Source organism: Magnolia sinica, chromosome 2 (assembly GCF_029962835.1).
Source record: "Magnolia sinica isolate HGM2019 chromosome 2, MsV1, whole genome shotgun sequence".
NCBI classification, from domain to species: Eukaryota; Viridiplantae; Streptophyta; class Magnoliopsida; order Magnoliales; family Magnoliaceae; genus Magnolia; species Magnolia sinica.
In genome coordinates this window covers 4,578,980-4,588,439 of record NC_080574.1, presented here as the reverse complement: position 1 = coordinate 4,588,439, position 9,460 = coordinate 4,578,980, and the positions used below count along the sequence as shown (strand labels likewise).

General features: G+C 41.9%; 1 non-coding gene across 1 annotated transcript; it reads left to right on the top strand.

The window, feature by feature from the left end:
• The first annotated feature begins 2,963 nt into the window (after nt 1-2,963).
• Nucleotides 2,964-3,070, top strand: LOC131238083 (small nucleolar RNA R71). The gene has a single exon (XR_009167501.1). It is a non-coding gene; the product is annotated as a small nucleolar RNA R71 (small nucleolar RNA).
• The last annotated feature ends 6,390 nt before the right edge of the window (nt 3,071-9,460 follow it).

Below are 9,460 nucleotides of genomic sequence, written 5' to 3'. Positions count from 1 at the left end.
GTGGCTGCATGATAGGTGCAGTGGTTAACATGCCCTTAAGCTTGATGAAAGCTTTCTGGCATTGCTCAGTCCACTCGTACGGAGCATCCTTTTGAAGAAGATTACATAAAGGACGAGAGAGGAGACTAAAGTCCTTTATGAATTGCCTATAAAATCCTGCGTGTCCTAAGAAAGATCACACGTCTCTGATGTTCTTGGGTGGAGGTAGGTTAGAGATAAGATCAATTTTTGCCTTATCTACCTCGATTCCCTTAGACGAGATGATATGCCCAAGGACAATTCCCTTCTGAATCATGAAATGACACTTCTCCCAATTAAGTACCAAGTTCTTTTCTTCACATCTTTTCAGCACACATTTAAGACTTTCCAAGCACTTGCTGAAAGATGGACTGTAAACAGAGAAATCGTCCATGAAAACCTCTAGATATTGCCCCACCATGTTAGAAAAGATACTAAGCATACATCGCTGAAAGGTGGCAGGGGCATTACATAGTCCGAATGGCATCCTTTGATAGGCAAAGGTGTCATAGGGACATGTAAATGTGGTCTTTTCCTGGTCTTCAAGGGCTATCTCTATCTGGTTGTAGCCCGAATACCTGTCAAGGAAACTGTAATAGGAATGACTAGCTAACCTTTTCAGGATCTGATTAATGAATGGTAAAGGAAAGTGGTCTTTCCTTGTGACGGTATTCAACTTTCTGTAGTCAATGCACATTCTCCAACCAGTAGTGACTCTAGTTGGCACGAGTTCATTATTGGCATTGGCTACGATGGTGATTCCGGACTTCTTAGGGACCACTTGAGTTGGACTCACCCATTGACTATCGGATATAGGGTATATGATACCCACGTCCAATAGTTTAAGAACCTCAGCCTTAACCACTTCCTTCATGTTTGAATTTAGTCTACATTGTGGTTGCCGAGCGGTTTTTGCATTATCCTCAAGATATATGCGGTGAGTACAAATCGAGGGATCGATTCCCTTGAGGTCCGCTATTGTCCATCCCAGGGCTCCTTTATGCTCAATGAGAGTAGATATGAGTATACTCTCCTGTTCTTTCTCTAGGTGGGCAGAGATCACCACCGGGTATGTCTCATCTTGACCTAAATAGGCATATTTTAAATCAGAGGGCAAAGGTTTTAGGTCAAGCTTCGGCGGCTTAAGGTTAGACGGTAGAGGCACTACATCAGTTTGTAGCAATTATTCAAATTGTGGCCTCTACTGGTTAACTTCAAGTACCGGTGCAGTATCAAGTAAGGCGCACGTCTCCCTAATCATGTCATCATCAAAATCATGGGAGTGGGCCAGGCACGTCTCTAGATGGTTGGAGGATAAAGTTAGAGGTGTCGTATCTTCCACGAAAGAGTCAATCATGTTAATGTTGTGGAAATCGTCATCTTCCTCTAAGTTTCTACCGTTATTGAAAAAGATGTTTGACTCCAATGTCATATTCCCAAAAGACATAGTCATGACACCATTCCTGCAATTGATAATTGCATTTGAAGTGGCAAGAAATGGGCGGCCAAGAATGACGGGGATCTGAGTGCTTATGTTATTGATGGGTTCGGTGTCCAGGATGATAAAATCTACAGGGTAGTAAAATCTATCAACTTGGACCAACACATCCTCAATTATCCCTCTTGGTACACGAACAGAGCGATCAGCAACTTGTAGTGTGGTTAGGGTGGGTTTTAATTCACCCAAACCTAACTGTTTGTATACCGCGTAGGGAATCAGATTGACGCTCGCTCCTAAGTCAAGAAGTGCATGATCAATTCGATGGTCCCCGATTACACATGATATGGTTGGGCTACCGGGATCCTTGAATTTCTGTGGCACGTCTTGCTTTAGGATGGCATTCACTTTCTCGGTCAAGAAAATCTTCTTTTGAATACTCTGCCGTCGTTTGGTCGTGCATAAGTCTTTCAGGAATTTGGCATATGAAAGTATCTGTTTCACGACATCAAGTAGAGGAATGTTAACTTTCACTTGTTTCAACACTTCTAGGATATCCTGAGAGTTAGAGAGAGGTTTTGGTGAGACCAACCGTTGGGGGAACGGAGCAACTGGCTTCTCTAGAAGTTCCGGTTCTAATTTTTGTGGAGCATCACTGGATCCATCATTGTTGTCCTCTTCTGGTTCTTGAGGCTTTTCGGGCCTAACCGGAAGAGTTTTATCAATGATATTTCCACTCCTAAGAGTGGTGATGGATTTAGCGTGCCCCATCTGATTTGAAGAGCTGGGATCATTAATCTCGTACTGCGGTTTAGGATTGGGGAGAGGTTGTGTAGGAAGCATCCCCTTTTCTATAACCGTCATACGAGAATCTATCTTTTGCATAAAATCTGTAATTTCCCGCATTGCCTGAGCCAGCTCTTGTATGGAATTTTGAACCGGTTCCTCTTGAGGTTTCACTTGATTTGGATTTTGATTGAAGAAACCTTGAGGAGTAGCCATTTGTCCATTCCTCCAACTAAAGTTTGGATGATTTTTCCAGCCAGGATTGTATGTATTGGAGTTAGGTCCAGTAAAAGGTCTTTGATAGTTGTTTACGGCATTAGCTTGTTCATTCAACACTCCTCGAAAGGCGGGTATTGTAGGACAATTTTCAGTTGTATGAATGTTGCAATCACAGATGCCGCAAACAATTTCATTAACCTTATCCTTCTTTCCTTCCATGGCCTCAACTTTCCTTATAAGCGTAGTCACTTTACACTTGAGATCATCCTCTTCTTTCAAGAGATATAATCCACCTTTCTCCTTTAATTGATTCGGCCTAGACGTGGTGTTCGACTTTGGGTAATAGTCCCATGATTGTGTTTTTTCAGCAAGACTATCGAGGTAATCCCATACCTCATCAACATCTTTATTAATGAACTCTCCATTACACATTGTCTCGCCCATTTGGCGCATGGAAGATGTTAGTCCATCATAGAAAAAATTTGTAATACGCCACGTTTCAAATCCGTGTTGTGGGCATGAACTGACCAAATCTTTGAACCTTTCCCAACATTGGAAGAATGTTTCATCTTCCTTTTGGGCAAAGTTCATGATTGCTTTTCTGAGGGTAATCGTTTTATGATGTGGGAAGAATTTTTTTATGAATTCCTTCTGCATGTCGTTCCATGTGCCAATGGATCTAGGACGCAGTGAATGTAACCACGTCTTAGCTTTCTTTTTTAAGGAAAAAGGAAAGAGTTTCATCCTAATTGTATCCTCAGATACATTAGGAAAACATAATGTAGCTATAATCTCATCGAACTCTTTCAAATGTAAATATGGACTTTTTGATTCAAGTCCATGGAATTTGGGAAAGAGTTGGATAACTCCTGACTTGATGTCCATTTGTCCTGTGTTTTCAGGAAAAATCATGCATGAGGGTGTACTCACTCCCGCCGGTTGTAGATAATCTCGTAAAGTACGAGGCGAGGGTGCCTGATGCACCTCGTTCTCATCTTGGGTATCCTCCACCTTGGGTGGGAGTAGAGGAGGTTGGTCTTCAGCCATAACTTCAATTAACTCAGGGAATTTCGAGTGGTGTCTAGTCCTGCGATGGATAGCCAACCCCTCAACCAATCCTCCTTCAGTTAAGAGACGTCGAGTGTTGTCACGGGCCCACTTGGGCATGAAACACTCGTAGCCCTCAATTTAAATTTGAAACCTAATCTTAAGAAAGAAAATCTAAAAAGAAAGAGAGGGTTGGAAAGGAGTTACCAAATTGGAGGCCCTAAGTTGAAGACCTGCAAAATAAAACAAAATAAGTTAGATTCTAAAAAGGAGAAGAACAATCATTTAAAAGAAAGATAGCAGTGAACTGATTTCTAAAAGAATGAATTCCTAAAAGAAAGTGAAAAATTCTTAAAATAAATTAGGAAAGTCTTAAACTAGAAAGTAAATTACTAAAAGAGAACTGAAAAATAGAAAGTAGGGAAGGAGCTTACCGAATTAGAAATTTCTATCTTAAAGGCCTACCAAATAGGAAAGTTAGTTTCTAAAAAATTCTACAAGTAGAAAATTTCTAAAAGTAAATTAGGAAACAAAGTTAGATTCTAAAAGAGTTAAAATTAGAAAGTTACTAAAAAACAAAAATAGAAGGTGAATCTCTAAAAAGGGAAATAACTAACCTAGTTTCTAAAAACAAAAGCGAAAAGTTTCTAAAAATCAACTATTTCTTACAAATAGAGAAATACTAAAGTTAGAAAAAGTAGAGAAGGTTAGGAAGGAATTACCAATTTAGAAACTTATGTCAGGATCCTATAAAATAAGAAAACAAGTTAGTTCTAGAAATCAAATAAAAGTCTACAACTAAAGTTAGTCAAATTCTAATCTTAAATTAATTCTAAACCTAATTAATTTTAGAGAACGTAGCCATCAGTTCTCGGCAACGGCGCCAAAAACTTGTTCATTCCCCAAGTATAGGGTTGTGATGTAGTAATAAACTCGGTAAGACCGAGGTCGAATCCATAGGGACTGAAACTTATACGTTTCCTGAAACTAGGTAGAAATAGAACTAGCCTAAGATGCATTCTAAATCAAATATAAATTGATGAATAATGGTGAGAGATTAATGTAAAACTTAAGGAATTCAGAGGAAGGAAACTAGGGATTCAGAGGATCCACTTGTAGAGATCAGGGAGATCTTATGCCTGCTTCAAAAATCATGAAAATTAAACTGAACTTCTTCTGATATAATTTTAAAGAGAAGAAAGGTATATGAATTAGAATGGATTCCATCACCAAACCATGCCCAGGAGACAAAGTTAACAAAAGAATTAAACTAATTACCAACCAATCAATATGCTATGAAGGTTAGGAAGGGTACCATCATCCAACCATGCCTAGGAGACGATGGTGAACAACAGGGCCTCCTGACGTCATAAACATCAAAAGGGAAAAAGAAATATTCAAAGCCATTGCAAACCCATTGTAATTTCAGTCACAACAAACCATTAAAGACTAAAAAAATATTCCTTTAATAATCAACTTAAAATCAAATTCAGTTCAGAAATTTAAATTAAACGCATGAAATAGTATCTCCCATCTCGCTACAGGCTTCACCTCTTAGCCCTAGCTAAGAGGTTTAGCCACACATGAATGGGCTAAAATAAATAAACAAAAGAAGAAGAAGAGGAAAAAAAACACAGCAAGGAAATTAAAGTAAAGGAAAAAAAACTTCTCTCTCTTCTCTCTGTCTTCCCATCTCCAGCCCTTCCTCCCCCGGCTCCCTTCTCTCTCTTATATCCTATAGTCCGGTGGAGAGGTCCCTTGAGCCAGAAAAAAAAATCCTCTTTTTGAAAACTTCCTGCGGAGACTTTACGCAGCCAGAAAACAATTCACAGCCGGAAGCTTGAACGGCTTGCGGTCGAACTCAACCCGTGTTTTCGCGCTCTGAACGGACCGATCGGAATATCTAAACCGTTCAGTCCTCTTGAACCTGGTCGGCCACACCTGGAGATTCATTTGGATGGTCCAGATGGACGGATCGACTCTATCCATGCTTGCAAAGTGGCCCGCAGCGGCCGGTCTTTTCACTGTGCATGAACAGGGCCTGCAGACGGATCGCCGCTGGACTCTCGGTGGGGTCCACTTCATTTATCCTTTACAAAATCCATGCCGTCCACCGGGTTCTTCTCGAAAAATCGTTTGGGAAGGGACAGATTTGGATTCAAAACGCAGTGGCCCATGAGATCTTTGCTTCTACCATTCATTCTGCGTTTGATCACATCCTTCTTGTGTGTGCATGCATGGTCGCAGATGATCACAATGGATACGGTAAAACTTCTGCTCTGGATGCAATGGACGGTCAGGATCAAGCGTTTGGAGCAAAATGGTGGCCCACGGAATTTCGTCCGCAGTCTCTGTTTCATACCAGAAATAGAGTTTCTGTTTTTGAAGAGGAGACGGTCCCTGTGTTGCCATGCACGTCTTAGTGCAAAAAGTGTACTATGTACACTGTATGATGATTATGAGAAATCCACACCATCCATCTTGTTCGCCATTTCATTTGAGCCGTGGGGGCCGAAGTTAAAGAGTATCCGGACAGCAGGTGGGCCCCAAATCAGGGTTTTATGGACTGATCTGTTAGTTCAGCCACTTTCACGAGGATCCAATGGCTGAAATTTGAAGTATACGGTTAGTTTTTGGTCCTCGAGCCATGTATAAAGTTTCGAGCCAAACAGATGATGGAAACCCAGTGATCTTGCATTCTGGCTGACTTTCAGGCCACTTGAGCTTCAGTTTCTCAATTTTCGCGGATCCCTGGCATGTAATTCCGTCGATCTTGGTCCCCTGGAGTTCGTCCCTTGCCTTGGTGGATTCTGAGCATTAAATCCATGCTTTTAGTACCCTTTTCAGTCCAGGCTCGTAAATACGTCCTGCAACACAAACATGATTTAAATCGGGCCGTTAAACAGTATCATGTTTGTAAATCCAGGCAAAAACTGGGGTCTGATATGTAATATTTGACCCTCAACACCCCTCAATCTCAAAATCTGCAGATTAGGGAGTTCATTGGGCCAGAGGGCCCTCTAAACAATGTCCCCTTCCCAGCCTCCCTTCCTCCCTCGGTGCATCAACATGTGATTGCAGAAGGGATTACTCTAAACTAGCAAGAAGATCGCATAATTTGGATTGTGGAGAAGTCAGACCAGTTCACGGTTAAATCAGCATGGCAGGTCATCCACGCCCGAGGCCAGTCCTATAGTTGGGCCAGGTGGGTGTAGCACTCTTTCCTCCCTCCCAAGATCGGGACATTCGTCTGGAAGACTCTAAACAATGCCGTCCAAGTATACATCAGTGTCAAAAGAAAGGGAGTTCACTTGGCCTCCGCCTGCGTTTGTTGCGCCCAGGGGGGGAGCATAAGGAGGAATCCATTGACCATCTTTTCGTTTCAGGGGAGCTTGTCTCTACAGTTTGGGCCCATTTCTCCCCCATTTTGTCAATGGACCTCCTCCCCAACCAATCAACGTCAACCAGAGCCTCCCAATGGTGGGTTGTAGCTAACAGAAGCTCTTTTTTGGGCATCCTTAGGGGATTGACCCCTGCCCTCATCCTCTGGGAAGTTTGGAAGAGTAGAAACACCATGCGGTTTGAGGGGATCCATTCTAGTGCCGCGGAGTCTATTCATCAGGTTCAGACCAGGCTGTTCCACCTGGCAACTGCTTTTCCGCTGCCGCAGTGCAAAAACTGGGCTGATAGAGAGGCCCTGGCGGACCTTCATCTCCCCTAGGTTGTGAGGCCCATCCCCTCGATCTCTTTTGTGAGATGGTTTCCCCCTATCCCAGGCCGCGTGAAGCTGAATGTTGACGATTCATCCAGAGGTAATCCCGGCCCATCGGGTGGTGGAGGTGTCTGCCGCGATGACAAAGGTCACTTCAAGTTTGCCTTCGCTAAGGGCTACGGTCAGGGCTCCAGTTTCCTAGGGAAGGTGAAGGCTATCGTGGACGGCCTATCTATTTGTTTCGATAAAGGCTTCAGATTCATCGATGTGGAAAGTGACTCCAGTACAGTAGCTGATTTGTTCTCCAGCCCGGGGGATGCACCATGGCGGGTGTTTTATTTGAAGAAAAAGTTTGAATCTTTTCGTACTAGTGGATTGGTGTCCATTAAGCATAACCCGAGAGAAGCCAACCAGGCTGCGGATAGCCTGGCCCGCTGGGCTAGCGCCAACCAACAATGCATCTCCTTCTAGCACCCCTCGCAAATCCCCTTCCTATCACGCGGTGAGCTGATTCTGGACAGATCTGGTTTGGGTGAGGTGCAGATTTCCTAACTTCCTTTTTGCGTTCCTTATGATAGGTTGGCCGATTTTTTACTTTTTTTTTTTTGTGTCGGGCCTCCCCGTATGTGCACTTTTTATTCTGGAGGGTCAGGATCCTTTTGTTACCCTGCCCTCCCATATCTATATAGCTTTGTGCCATCTCAATGAAATCCAGGGGGTCCCGATTCCCCTGTTTTGGAAAAAAAAAAAAAAAAATTCAGTTAGAAAATTTACATTAACTTATCCTTCTCTTGTCTATCATGTTGTATCAAAGCTTCAAGGTGACCGTAGTAGCTTTAGTATTTGTTGTGCCAACAAAAAAAAAAAAAAAAAGGAGGCCTAATGCAACCTTTTCTTATGAACTTTTCTTACGCAACCTTTTGGAGGATTTGGGATTGCAATATTCAGAAGTTAGTTGTCTAGTTGCTTCCATGTGGGAGTTATGGTGATGTTATTGTTGTAGGGGATGACGTCTAGTTCCCATGGTGCAAGCATTACATACTGTTGTACAAACTATCATTAGACAGGTCCCACCATTTAGATGCCCCAGTCTGAAAATAAGGCTAGTTTGCTCATCAGGTTGCCACACATGAACAAAAATGATGGTTTACAAGAAGTTACTGAGGACTCACATTCAATGTAGGGCCCAGTGAGTGGACCAACCTGTTTATTGGGCCAGTGCATCTACACAATGGTGGCCACATGATGAGCTTCGTCAATCATGTGAACTGTGCGAGGTCTCTGTCAGCTTAGTGAAACTCTCTCTCCACATACCACAGTTCACTTGCTGCTTCATCTTTCATGGAGCTAGTTTGAGTTTTTGTTTGGTGTGAGCAGGTTTCTGGGGTTCCTGATAATGCCTTCAATAAGAGTTCTCTGGAGGGTCTTCTTGAGGCAGGTGTTCTTGGCCTGAAGGTACTCACTAGTTCATATGAATTTCAATGGCAATAATGCCTACATGAGGAAAGTGAGATTCTTCAGAGCTGTGACATCCTCAATGATTGCTCATGACATTGAACTCCAGATAAAAGAAGAATAGTTGGCCATTCACAATAAATGGATGAAGTTAGATATGGTTCGTGTATTCCTCACTTCTCTCCATTCATTTATAACACTAATGTTGGTCATTTTGTTACACCATGTATATTTTATTACAAGCTCATAGGCCAGATGGTTAGCATCATCTGACCAAGTGCTTCTTTAGAATTACAAACAATCCATGCTAGGGGCTTTTTGTTAGATGTTTCAAGACGATGATTTGAACTATTTTTCTCTTCACAATCTTGATTATTTTCAATCTATTGGTTGGATGGTTATGATCATCCAATTGGTACAATTTTTGCAACATCAATCGAGCAAATTTCCTTAATGAAGCCAAAGGCTCAATGTACACCTGACGAAGGGTTTCTTGAGTAGCTTGAAGATTGAAGAATCCAGTAAGGAGTAAGATTTTCCTGGTTCTTCTAGTATGAAATACAATGTCGTCTTTGCTGAAGTAAATGAGTTGTTCACTGTTGCAAATTGTATGGTTTATGTGGAACAAATCAAGTTTGGGTTGCTTAAAAATTCTAAAAGATTTATCTCTCTGTGAGGAATATGATTTTATAATCCGCATTGTTAGTTGTTTTGAGTGATATTATGCAAAAAAGCCAGATGAGGTTATGGAAACATAATCCGCATTGTTATTTGCAATATCATTA